At 35.3% G+C, this 12,353-nt stretch overlaps 1 protein-coding gene across 16 annotated transcripts in view; it reads left to right on the top strand.

The window, feature by feature from the left end:
* The window catches only part of BAZ2B (bromodomain adjacent to zinc finger domain 2B), a 383,461-nt gene that overhangs the window by 133,333 nt on the left and 237,775 nt on the right, over nt 1-12,353 (top strand). Inside the window, exon 5 of one of the 16 annotated variants that reach the window (XM_058549048.1) lies at nt 1,583-1,707. The exons of the other annotated variants lie outside the window; for them this stretch is intronic. The gene's annotated coding sequence lies outside the window, so the exon portion shown is untranslated. The remainder of the gene's footprint in view (nt 1-1,582; nt 1,708-12,353) is intronic. 16 annotated transcript variants of the gene reach the window in all.

Here is a 12,353-nt window from a genome sequence, read left to right as displayed (position 1 = left end):
GTGTCTGTAACTAAGTTCAAAGTTGTAGGTGGTCAGCTGAGTGCCTAGGCTGTATGAAAGATAGTGTGCTTAAGAGGCTTGAGAAACAGACATGAATAACTCTACGCTTGATACCAAGGACCAAGGACCATATAACATGATGGGAGCTTGTAGAAATATGAATAACACATTATGTATGTATATAAATATAAATAATAACCATAAATATCTATAAACAGATATACAAAGTATTGTAGGACCACAGAGAAAGGAGTAGTTAATTTTGACTGAGGCAGATGGATGGGAAAGATGTGTAGACTTAGACTATGTGGTCTTTGATGATAGCCCTGCTGAATCTTGAAAGCCTGTTGAAGGTTATAGTAATAGTTTATAGATTTGAGGGAGTTTGGGGATGGAGATGAAAGTAACCTTGAAAATGATTGTTACTACTGCACTTTGCTGAAATCTGCCTTTTACTCTCGTCACTTGAGTGAAACTTCTCAAGGAAGGTCCCTAACAATTACCCATTGCTAAATTCTATGTGGGCATTTTTAAATTCTCATGCATGACTTCTCTGTAGAAATTGATATATTGACATCTCCTTCCCTTTGTATTTCTGTTTATAACTGAAAATGGCTCTTTTTTTCTGTATTTAAGAGTATGCTATGTTCTTTGTTTAAAAAAAAATTCAAGTAATACAGAAATCTCACCATCCAGAGATAATTACTAAATATTTTGGTGTGAATTATTTTACTTTTTCTTTTACCACTATGCACATATATATCCTACTATGCATTCTATTTTGTGAACCTGTTTTTCACTCAACTACATGTTGTGAATATTTTTCTGTATCATAACATATCAAACTACATCATTTTTAATGGCAGCAGAATGTTCTGTTTTGTGGATATACTCTAATTTGTTTAACCAATCTCTTATTTCAGGAAATGTAAGTTTCTAGTTTTTCATTATTATAGATATTGCTATGAGAAGTGTGTGTGTGTGTGTGTCTGATTATTTTCTTAGGATGAAGTGGAGTTATTGGATCAATGAGTATGTGCATTAAATTTTATCTCTTTTGGTAGATTTCCCTGTAGAAAAGTTGTACTAATTTATATTTCCATTAACTGTAAGACTGTTCACCTTTTCCCATACTTTTAATCCTTCTGATCTAATAAAGAAAAGATTATAACTTATTTGGATCTGTATTTATTAAAATATTAGAGGTAAATCATAGTGTCAGTTTTCTTTGGTATTTATGTTTTCTTTGGAATTGCCTGCTCATATATTTTGTCCACTTTTCTTTTGGGTGCATGTCTTTTATTTATTTATAAGAATGAAATTTTTGCCACATATGTTGGAAATATATTTTTCACAATTTTTTGTTTACATTTTAACTTTGTATAAATAACTTTGTATAAATTTAAGTGTATACATTTTCCATGTGAAAGATTTTCATTTTATAAGTGCTAAGATCTATCTTTCTTTTCGTCTATGATTTATAGCTTTGATGTTGGAATATAGGGTAACCTGCTATAACAAAAGAAACCAAAACTGCAGTGGCTTAAATAAGATAAAACTTTATCTCTCTTTCACATAACAGTCCAGAGGGGAGTAGTCCAGGATTGGCTTTGTGATCCCTACCATGTGAATTTCATCTGTGAGTCCACGGTGGCTATGCTAGTTGTTACTTTCTCCCAGCAGCAGGAGAGGAGAAAGAAGTAGAAGGTAGGCCTGTTTTAAGAATATAACCTAGAAGTTGCACAAATCACTTCATTCATATCAGGTTGTCCAGAACTTAGTCACAAGGCCACAAGAAAGCGTTGGGGAATGAAATTAACAGCTGACGGGTTAACATTTGGATTTTTGTATGGTGCTGTGGGGGATAGAGTTCTATTACCAAGCTAAAGAGGAGAATGGATATTGATGGGGTAAAGAGTAGTCTCTGACACAGCTGCCACGTCTAGAAGGAGGTCATTCTCTGTGCTAAGGTGATATTTCTGCTGATAATTTAAAATGGTTTTGTTTTAGTCTGATTTGGAAATCTGGAATTGTGAGTTATGGATCCAATTTAATTTTTATCCCAAATTCCCGCCAATTGTCCCAATAGTATTTATTGAATAATTATTCATTTTTTCACTAATTTGAAATACCATTTTTTAAATATGTACTAAATGAATTCACAGGATTATTTTTGCACTGTTTCAGTTGTTTCTTTCATCTTATTTCTTCCTCAGTACCTCACTTTTAATTGCTAGCTGCATAAGTTTTAATATTTCTTAGGGCAGACGTCTCATCTTTGTTCATTTATTTCAGAATTCTTCTGTTGGTTATTTTTTTCTGGTATATTTTGACCATTTTTGTCAAGTGCCAGGAACTTGGTGTCATCTGGGAAGATTGTTGTCTCTCTCTCCTATAGTGTTTCTTCTTATATATTGCCAACCTGAGAGATTCTCCCTCCAAACCACGCCCCATGATCAGAGCAAACCCTAACCACTCTTTGGAATCTGGGTCAAAGGTAAAGGCTGAGGAGTGGCTATGTTCATTCTCTTCCAGCTGTGCTTCTACACAGTGAATACTTTTGATCAATGGCAAGGGTAGGCATATCCCAGTGTAGTGAACCAATCTTTCCATGGCTCTCTTCTGTCTTCATTTCTTGTTCCTAACACATTTGATCCTTCATTTTCTTGGTTCTGGGTTATAATTACAATGATTCAGGCTAAAAACTTCTCAATGAGGAGCTAATCTTAAAAGATTTCAGAACTGATGCATATTATAACATTATTTACTGTTTGCTCTCCTTTTGGTTCTCCCATACCTGCCCCAAACAAAAAGCTTTTGAAATCACCATCTGATTCCGCATTTTTGGTGTAGTAGAAATTTTGAAAGTAGAACATGTTTGCTTATTGCAGAGCAGCACAAAATGAAGTGCTGAGGTGCCTATCGTTCTATGAGGTATCCAGCAGATATTATAGAGATAATTTTGATGATTTAGATCCAGTAGGATAGTCACACAGTGCTGCTTTGGTTCTGTATAACCACTTTTTATATTTCCCTTCACCATCTCCTATCACAGGACCAAGAGAAGTCCTTCCAGGTGTTTAGGTTTGGGACACATTGGCGTTTAAGTCCTCTGTGGTCTGCCACTTTACTGTCTGTATGATTTTGGTAAATCGTTTAATCTTTCTCTAAGCTTCCATTTCCTTTTCTGCGATGATACTTGCTCTATGTACCTCACTGATATATTAAGAAGTAATATGAAAATATGTGTAAATTCTTTTCATAAATTGTAAAATTCCATACAGGTAGGAACACATTTGACCTAGGATGCTATAAAGCAATTACAGGAGACAGTCTTGGAATTCTTTCAGAAGATTCTTTACTACCTGCAGCTTTTCTGTAATTAAATGAGGGCATTAAGCCCTTCCGTGAATATAAAGTCTCATTCACCGTCTTAGAAAGTATATTATATTGTTTATATATTGTTTATGGGTCAAATGGATATATAAGACAAAAACCTTATCTAATGGTTATATAAGACAAAAACCAAGGATGGTATATAATGTGAGAAATCAACACTCCTGTAGCAGTCTAAGTATGGTATCTGCTTAAGTACATTAATATTATAAGAATGAATTGTCTAAATGTATAACTTCTAATTTACTAAGGCTCAGATTTTGTAGAAACAATATAGAAGCAGTTGGAAAAAAGGATTCCAATCAACCATGCTCATATGTCAACCATATTACTATGCTTCTTTCTCATCATTATTAACTGAGACTAAACTAATAATAATAAATAAAAGTTGTAAGTTGAAGGGAAAAGTAAGATTAAAAAACAATGAAAGGGCCAGCCCACTAGCATAGTGGGTAAGTTCGCATGCTCCACTTTGGTGGCCTGTGCTTCGCAGGATCCTGAGCGTGGACCTACACACAGTTTATCAAGCCATTAAGACAAAATAGAGGAAGATGGGCATGGATGTTAGCTCAGGGCGAATCTTCCTCAGCAAAAAGAGGAGGCTTGGCAACGGATGTTAGCTCATGGCCAATCTTCCTCACCAAAAATACATAAATAAATAATGAAAGGAAAAAATTAAAAGTCTACTGAAAAATTAAAACAAAGCAGCAAGGGAAAAAATAAACCAAAAGTAAGATAAAATAATTTTAAAAGGATAGAATAAAAGTAAAATAATGTACCGAATCTCATAAATATCAGACATAGAAGTTGACGTTTTATTCATTCTGCCATTATTGAATTATGTTTGTCAATCAACACACTGACTGAGTCAACAGAAAACCCGTTCATTTTGACCCATAAAATGTTAATCAGAACTAAATTCAATGATGCAGAAAACATTTTCAGCATTTATAACATTACAAACAAACATTGCTAGAGGTAATTTCTCACAAGTACTGAATTTTAATCAAAATTACTGACCAAGATACAGAATGTCCTGACGTGACTAACCCCATTATATTTATCTAGTTTCGTGAAAGGCACTGATCTGACGTTGTTCACAATTTAGGTGTGATAAGCTTGATAGTACTTTGAAATTACATGTACTTTTTGTATTTTTTTAAAAATTACTTTTGTAAGAGGTATATGTTAATAATTGTATTCTTTAGTGTTGTGAATTAGAATTCTATACATAGCTTCTACCTAATTAAGCACAATTTTTAACTTTATTTGTATATAATTTCAAACTTCAGAAAACTTGGAAGAATAAGAAAAGTGTAGAACACCCATATAGCCTCTATTTGTTTTTCCAAATTAACCTTTTTTTTTTTCGTTCTGAATCATTTGAGAGTAATGGCCCTTTATCCCTAAATGCTTCAGTGTGTATTTCTTAAAAATAAAGTACAGTTATCATCTTCAGAAGAATTTAAAGTTTTACAAAACTCCAATCCCCTGTGCATATTTCAGTTTTTATTAGTTGACCAAATATCGTCCTTTGTGTTTCTTCTTCCATTCAATACAGGATCCAGTCTAGGATCAAGTTTTGCACTTAATTGTCATTTCTCTTTGGTGTCCTTTAATCTGTAACTCCTACTACAGCTTTTCTTTATCATTTTTAACGATGTTTTTGAAGAAAATATTCCCCTCCTCACTTACTTTTTAATTGAATGCTCCTAATTTGGGGTTGTCTGATAATTCCTCATGGTTATATTCAGGTTACACATTCCAGGCCAGAATACTACAAAATACTTGCATTGTAAGTGACCACTTCTATGTTCCATTCATTGCAATTAACTCATTGAACTTTCTTTCTGCTTTGCCCTTTTACTCACTAGTTGTACTGCATACAATCAGGATGTTATTTAAGGGTGTTCTTAAAAGAATATATGGTGTTATGGGGATGGATGGTGGTGATGGCTGCACGACAATGTGGATGTATTTAATACCACTGAACTGTACACTTAAAAATGGTTAAATGGCAAATTTTATGTTACGTTTATTTTAACACAATGAAAAAAGAAAAAAAAAGAACATATGGTAGACCTAGGTTTTATATTTCTTGTGAACCCAGTCAGAGACTAGTTGCCCAGAATATAGTCCTGTACATATAATGCATCTTTAAAAAATAGTTAGTAGTTATTTGATAATTATTAACATCAATATTTTAATTAGTAGATAATATAGTACATAAACTTTATTCTATATTGACTTGCTTCTCCTATGATGATATACTATTACTTTTGCTTACTTCTCACCTACCACCTTGATTGCAATTTGGAGTTTTAGTCATCAGCATTCTTAAAATATTTTAATATTTCCTCCTGTTTCAGGACAAAAATCAGAAAAATAAAAGACATTTGTTTAACAAATTGCTATACTTTTAAAAAAAGTTGTTATGCTTTTAATGTTCCTGTCTTATCAAAATGCATGTGTAATATAATAACCTCAAATAGTTGATAATTTACCTTTTATCTTGACCTTTATTATATAAATATGTAAAATTTTCTTTTCTATAATGATTGCTCCTTTATTGTGGTATTAACACAGTAGAATTGGTCACATAGTCTCTAAATATAAGATATCCAAACTAGATTATTTTTATTATCATATTTATAAAAGATAATTTACTTTCTGTTCCCATTACTCTACTGAAATAGTCCTTTGTGCGTCATGAGTTATATTCTCTTTTTAAAATCCAGTGACCGTCTCTCAGTCCTCATCATCTCATTACCGTATTAGCAATGAATGTTGAAGGTTTTCTGAATCATAATTAGTCTATGAAGTGTGATCATTCCCACATATATATTGTATATATTTTTTATTATATTTTAAAGAGCTATCTGTTGGCTCTCTACCGTCAAGGGAATTTTAGATCAAAATGGTTTGCTTACTGCCTGAGATATTAGGGGAATAGGATAAAGAGTAGAGTTCCTGAGGATAGGTGACTCCTCTAAATAACTTCCTAAATCTTAAACTAAAAGAGCTAATGAGTCTGTCCTACAATGGTTGCTTTGGCTCTACAACCTTTGCAGAGATTTTGAGACTATGTCTGTGCTAGGGGCTAGATTCATTTCATTCACTCAACAAATAATTATTTATTGAACAGCTATTATAGATTAGGTACTGGGAAAACCGAGACACAAAACACATTCCCTGCCCTCAAAAGTAGAGAATAATTAACAATACCCACTTGAAAGATCAGGTGATTACTGTAAAGCTTAGACTCTGAAGATCAGAGATATGAGGTGTAGGTTCTAGTTCTGTTAAGCGTAGGGCCATTATAAAAAGTGAGTTTTTGTTTTTTATTAAATTCTAATCATTTTCAGTACAGCCTGAAGTTATACAGTAATTTCAAAGTTTAGAATTTGGAACACCTAAGAGAGTTTCCGTAGATCTCCTTTAAATTGTGTCAGTTGGGCCGGCCCCGTGGCTTAGCGGTTAAGTGCGCGCGCTCTGCTGCTGGCGGCCCAGGTTCGGATCCCAGGTGCGCACCAACACACTGCTTCTCCGGCCATGCTGAGGCCGCGTCCCACATACAGCAACTAGAAGGATGTGCAGCTATGACATACAACTATCTACTGGGGCTTTGGGGGGAAAATAAATAAAAATAAAATCTTAAAAATAAAAAATAAATAAATTGTGTCAGTTAGTTAATAAAATCCAAGCATTTTCCATTCAAATATTGGTGTTCAGAATCCACTGCATTTTACTTATTGTATCCTTGAAAAGAGATATGTCATCTAGAATAGAGGTAACTTTAAAAGTTGGTAAGAGAAATAAAATAGTTTTTTGTATAAATTTATATTGTGGTTTCAGAGATTTGTCTTTGATTATTATACAATTGACTAACTTCATTGTCTAGGGCAGAGAAATTCAAGTAGAATGTTTTGTAAATAAAACATTATTAAATGTATCAAGGAAACATCTGTCTAAAATAGCACTGTTTTGAATCTTTCTATAAATTGCTTCTATGCTGTCCAATTACTATATTTTTACTGGCAATTATATCATTCATTTCTAGTAAACTGAGTTTAGTACATTTCCACAGTCAATATTCCAAGTCATTTTCACTTTTCTCAAGCCCCTAACCTCTCCACATGTTTTTTAAAACTTAAAAAAATTTTAAAACATTACAAACACAGAGCATAAAATAATACAGGGGCTGGCCTGATGGTGTGGTGGTTGAGTTCGCTCGCTTCGCTTCAGCGGCCCAGGGTTCGCAGGTTCAGATCCTGGGCACGGACCTACACACTGCTCATCAAGCCGTGCTGTGGTGGCATCCCATATAAAGTAAAGGAAGATGGGCACAGATGTTACCCCAGGGCCAATCTTCTTCAGCCAAAAGGGGGGAGGATTGGCAACAGATGTGAGCTCAGGGCTAATCTTCCTCACACACACAAAAATAATAATAATACAACGAAAATGCGTTGTTATACCTACCATCTTCCTTTAATAAATGTTAACCTTTTGCCACATATGCTTTAACTTATTTTAAATAGATAAAAGCAGATACACTTGAAACCTCATATATAACCTAGCAATCCCATGCTCTCTCTTCTCTCTCTCCACAGAAGAGAGATATATGTTGATCACTCCTATGAAAGTGCTTGTACATTTTTGTACTACACATGTATATGCTATGCAGTATTATTTGGCATATTTTAAAACCTTATAAAGTTAATTATACGGCAAAATAAAAAAGAAAACTTCATATAGCATTATACTATATGTATCATTCTCCAACCTGCTTTTTTTCACTAATCTTTGTTTTTCAGCTTCATTTATGTTTATTCGATTATCATAAGTCATTCATCTTAATTGCTAAACAGTGTTTCATTGTATGAATATAATGCAATTAATCTATTATCCTAATAATGAATATGTAGGATGTTTATAATTTTTCACTGTAAGTGTCACAGGAACATTCTTGTACTTGTCTTCTTATGCATAGCTGTGGAAATTACTGAAGGGTATGTATTTAGAACTGTATTTGCACCTTGAAATGATTAGCTGTTGACAAATTGCTCTCTGATGGTTGTACAGTTAACATTCCACATGTCTGTGTTGTGACTTAGGACAGCTCTGACCTCATGGCTGCTGGTGGACCACACCCACCCATCCCTCAGGGTCTCCCTTTCACTACTCCTCCAAGCCTTTTATGTCTGCATATCTGGGGCGCAAGGTCTGGGGGCTGCTCTCTCTGCCATAGTTCCCTGGCTTTTCTGGACAACATCATTGTGCAGGGGGGCAGTTGCCATGACAAAATGCATGCAGGTTTCCATCTCTTTTGCTTCTGAATGAATTTGATATTATCAGACTTAAAATTTTTACCATCTGACTGTTTTTTTTTTTTGGTGGGGAGCTAACATCCATTGCCAATCCTCCTCTTTTTGCTGAGGAGGATTGGCCCTGGGCTAACATCCGTGCCCATCTTCCTCTACTTTATATGTGGGATGCCTGCCACAGCATGGCTTGATAAGTGGTGTTTAGGTCCACTCCCGGGATCCGAACCCATGAACCCTTGGCCGCCGAAGCACAGAACGCGAACTTAACCACTACGCCACTGGGCTGACCCTTGACTGGTTTTTAAGTGATAGCTGATTGCTATTTTTATTTCTCCAGTTGTCTGGTTGAACATCTTTCATATGTTTACTAAGTTTCATATCATATGTCATCCAAGTTTTTTAGGATTTATTTTTTTTAATTTTTAAAATTTTTTTAAATTTTTTGTTTATTGCAGTAACATTGGTTTATAACATTGTATAAATTTCGGGTGTATGTCATTATACTTCTATTTCTGCATAGATTACATCATGTTCACCACCCAAATACTAATTACAACCCATCACCACACACATGTGCCGAATTATCCCTTTTGACCTCCTCCCTCCCCCTTTCCCCTCTGGTAACCCCCATAGGTTGTCTATTTCTTATTCTACATATATTCTAGACAGTTACAGGCATTGGGGATGTCTTTTCTCAGTCAATGCCTTGTCTTTTCATTTTGATTAAAGTGCCTTTGTTGTATCGAAGTTTAAAATTGCTAATTTAGTCAAAGTTAGCTTTTTACTTTATGATTATGCTTTTTTTTTTTCTTTTTTAAAAGTCTTTCCCTATTGTTCCCTTGTTCCAGTGATTAACCCAAAACTTAGTGGCTTAAAACAACAACTATTGTCTCATGGTTTCTGTGTGTTAGGAATTCAGACAGGCTGTAGGAGGGTTGCCTTGTCTCTGCTCCACATGCTTCAAATGGAGCAACCTGAAGTCTGGGGTGGCTTGATGGCTGTGGGCTAGAACAATCTGGAGATATTTTTGCTCATGTCTTGTGGTTGGTGCTGGTTGTTGCCTGGGACTTCAGCTGGACTGCCAGCTGAAAATCCTACACACTTACCTTATTTCATTGAGTAGGAACTACAGGACAATATTAAATAGAAGTTATAGCAACAAACATTTAGTGTTTTTTTGACCCTATTGGGAATGCTTCATTTTAATTATTATTTGTCACTATTAATATGTTGCCATGTTAAAGAAATTTTTTTACTGTTCCACTAAACTGGATAAGAAGTTTTTTGTTTCGTTGTTGTTTTTGTTTGTTTTCCAGAGCTGCAGCTGACCTGCTGCTGGCTACATCAAATACAAGAGGGAGGTAAACCTCTTGTCTTTTTTTTAATCCCCTCCCCAAAGCCCCACTACATAGTTGTATATTCTAGTTGTAAGTCCTTCTAGTTCTTCTATGTGAGCCGCTGCCACAGCATGGCTACTGACAGATGAGTCACTGGTGTGGTTCTGCGCCTGGGAACCCAACCTGGTCCACTGAAGTGGAGGGCGCTGAACTTTAACCACTACTAGGCCATCAGGGCTGGCTCTGAATTGATTATTTTAATTTCAGACAAAGTGATAATTTCATATCAAAGCAAAGAATGTTTTCAGAGGTGACAGAAATTAATGATAAGAGGTTGCTCTCATCAAGAATTATGAAGATATAACCATCCTAAAATCACATGCACCTAAAATGTAACAAAATAAAATGAACAACTTTATCTCAATAAATTTGAAATCTCTTTTTTTTAAATTTTATTTTATTTTTTCCCCCAAAGCCCCAGTAGATAGTTGTATGTCATAGATGCACATCCTTCTAGTTGCTGAACGTGGGACGCAGCCTCAGCATGGCCGGAGAAGCGGTGCGTCGGTGCGTGCCCGGGATCCAAATCCGGTCCGCCAGCAGCGGAGCGCGCGCACTTAACCGCTAAGCCACAGGGCCGGCCCCATAAATTTGAAATCTTACATAAAATGGATTATTTCCTAGAAAAACGTGAAGTAGCAAAATTGTTTCAGGATTTTTAAAAACATGAGTAAATGAATAATTAAGAAATAAACAGGGGCCAGCCCTGTTGCCTAGTGCTTAAGTTCAGTACGCTCCACTTCGGCAGCCCAGGTTTGGTTCCCGGGCATGGACTGACACCACTTGTCAGCGGCCATGCTGTGGTGGCAACCCACATACAAAATAGAGGAAGATTGGCACAGATGTTAGCTCAGGGTGAATCTGCCTCAGCAAAAAAAATAAATAAAATAAAAATAAGTAAAAGTTAATTAAAAAAATAAACAGTATCAACAATTAAAGTTACTCTCCCCTAAAATAAGAAAAAATAAACTAATCTTTAAGCAACTTTAAAGCTATTACTTCACTGTTTTGGCTTCTGTTGCTGCTGAGGAGTAGTCTGTCATTAGGTTAATTCTTATTCTTTATGAGGTAATCTGTCTTTTTCTCTTTGACATCTTGTCTGATTTCCTATTTATCCTAATGTTCTGCAGTTTCATCTTGATGTGTCTAGATGTAAATATATTTTTATTTATCCTTCTTGGGACACAAAATGTACTTTCAATCTGAGAAATGTATTTCTTCCTCGGTTCTAGCAAATACTCAGTTGTTAACTCTTGAAATGTTGCTTCCTTATCATTTCCTCCATTTCTTTCTTATTGCCCTTCTATTAGTTATACGTTGGAGCCTCTCAGTATTTCCTATGTGTCTCAACACTTTTTTTAAAAACAAGATTATTGAGAGATAATTCATATATCATAAAATTCACCCTTTTAAATAAATATACAATTCAGTGGTTTTGAATATATTCGCTGAGTTGTGTAACCATCACCACTGTGTAATTTTAGAACATTTTCATCACCCCATGAAGAAATTGCATATAAACCAGAAGTCACTCCCTGTCTACTACTCCCCCAGGCCCTAGTGACTACTTTCTACTTTCTATCTCTATCAGTTTCCCTTTTCTGGACATTTCATATAAATGGAACCATACAATATGTGGTTTTTGTGACTGGCTTCTTTCATGTAACATAATGTCTTCTAGGTTCATTCATGTTGTAGCATGTATCAGTATTTCCAGTATTACGACTCAGTATTCCGTCATACTCGAATCAGTATTATGAATATATGATTCGTAATTGTGTATTACGAATAACGTCATTGTAGGGATATACCACATATTGTTTATCCATTTATCAGTGATGGACATTTGAATAGTTATGAATATTGAACAATTGTGAATAATGCTGCTGTGAACATTCATGTACAAAACCTACATACAGATGTAGCTCTTTTTTTTTTTTTTTGGTGAGGAAGATTGGCCATGAGCTAAAATCCATTGCCAGTCTTCCTCTTTTTGCTGAGGAAGATTGGCTCTGAGCTAACGTCTGTGCCCATCTTCCTCTATTTTGTATGTGGGACACCGCCACAGCTTGGCTTGATGAGTGGTGCGTATGTCCACGCCCAGGATCCGAACATGCGAACCCCTGGCCGCCGAAGTGGAGCATGTGAACTTAACCACTATGCCACTGGGTCTGCCCCTACATGTAGATTTTTGTGTGGACATAAGTTTTCAGTTTTTTCGGGTATGTACCTAGGA

The sequence above is a fragment of the Diceros bicornis genome, chromosome 10 (genome assembly GCF_020826845.1).
Source record: "Diceros bicornis minor isolate mBicDic1 chromosome 10, mDicBic1.mat.cur, whole genome shotgun sequence".
NCBI classification, from domain to species: domain Eukaryota; kingdom Metazoa; phylum Chordata; class Mammalia; order Perissodactyla; family Rhinocerotidae; genus Diceros; species Diceros bicornis.
This window is presented reverse-complemented; position numbering and strand designations above follow the sequence as displayed.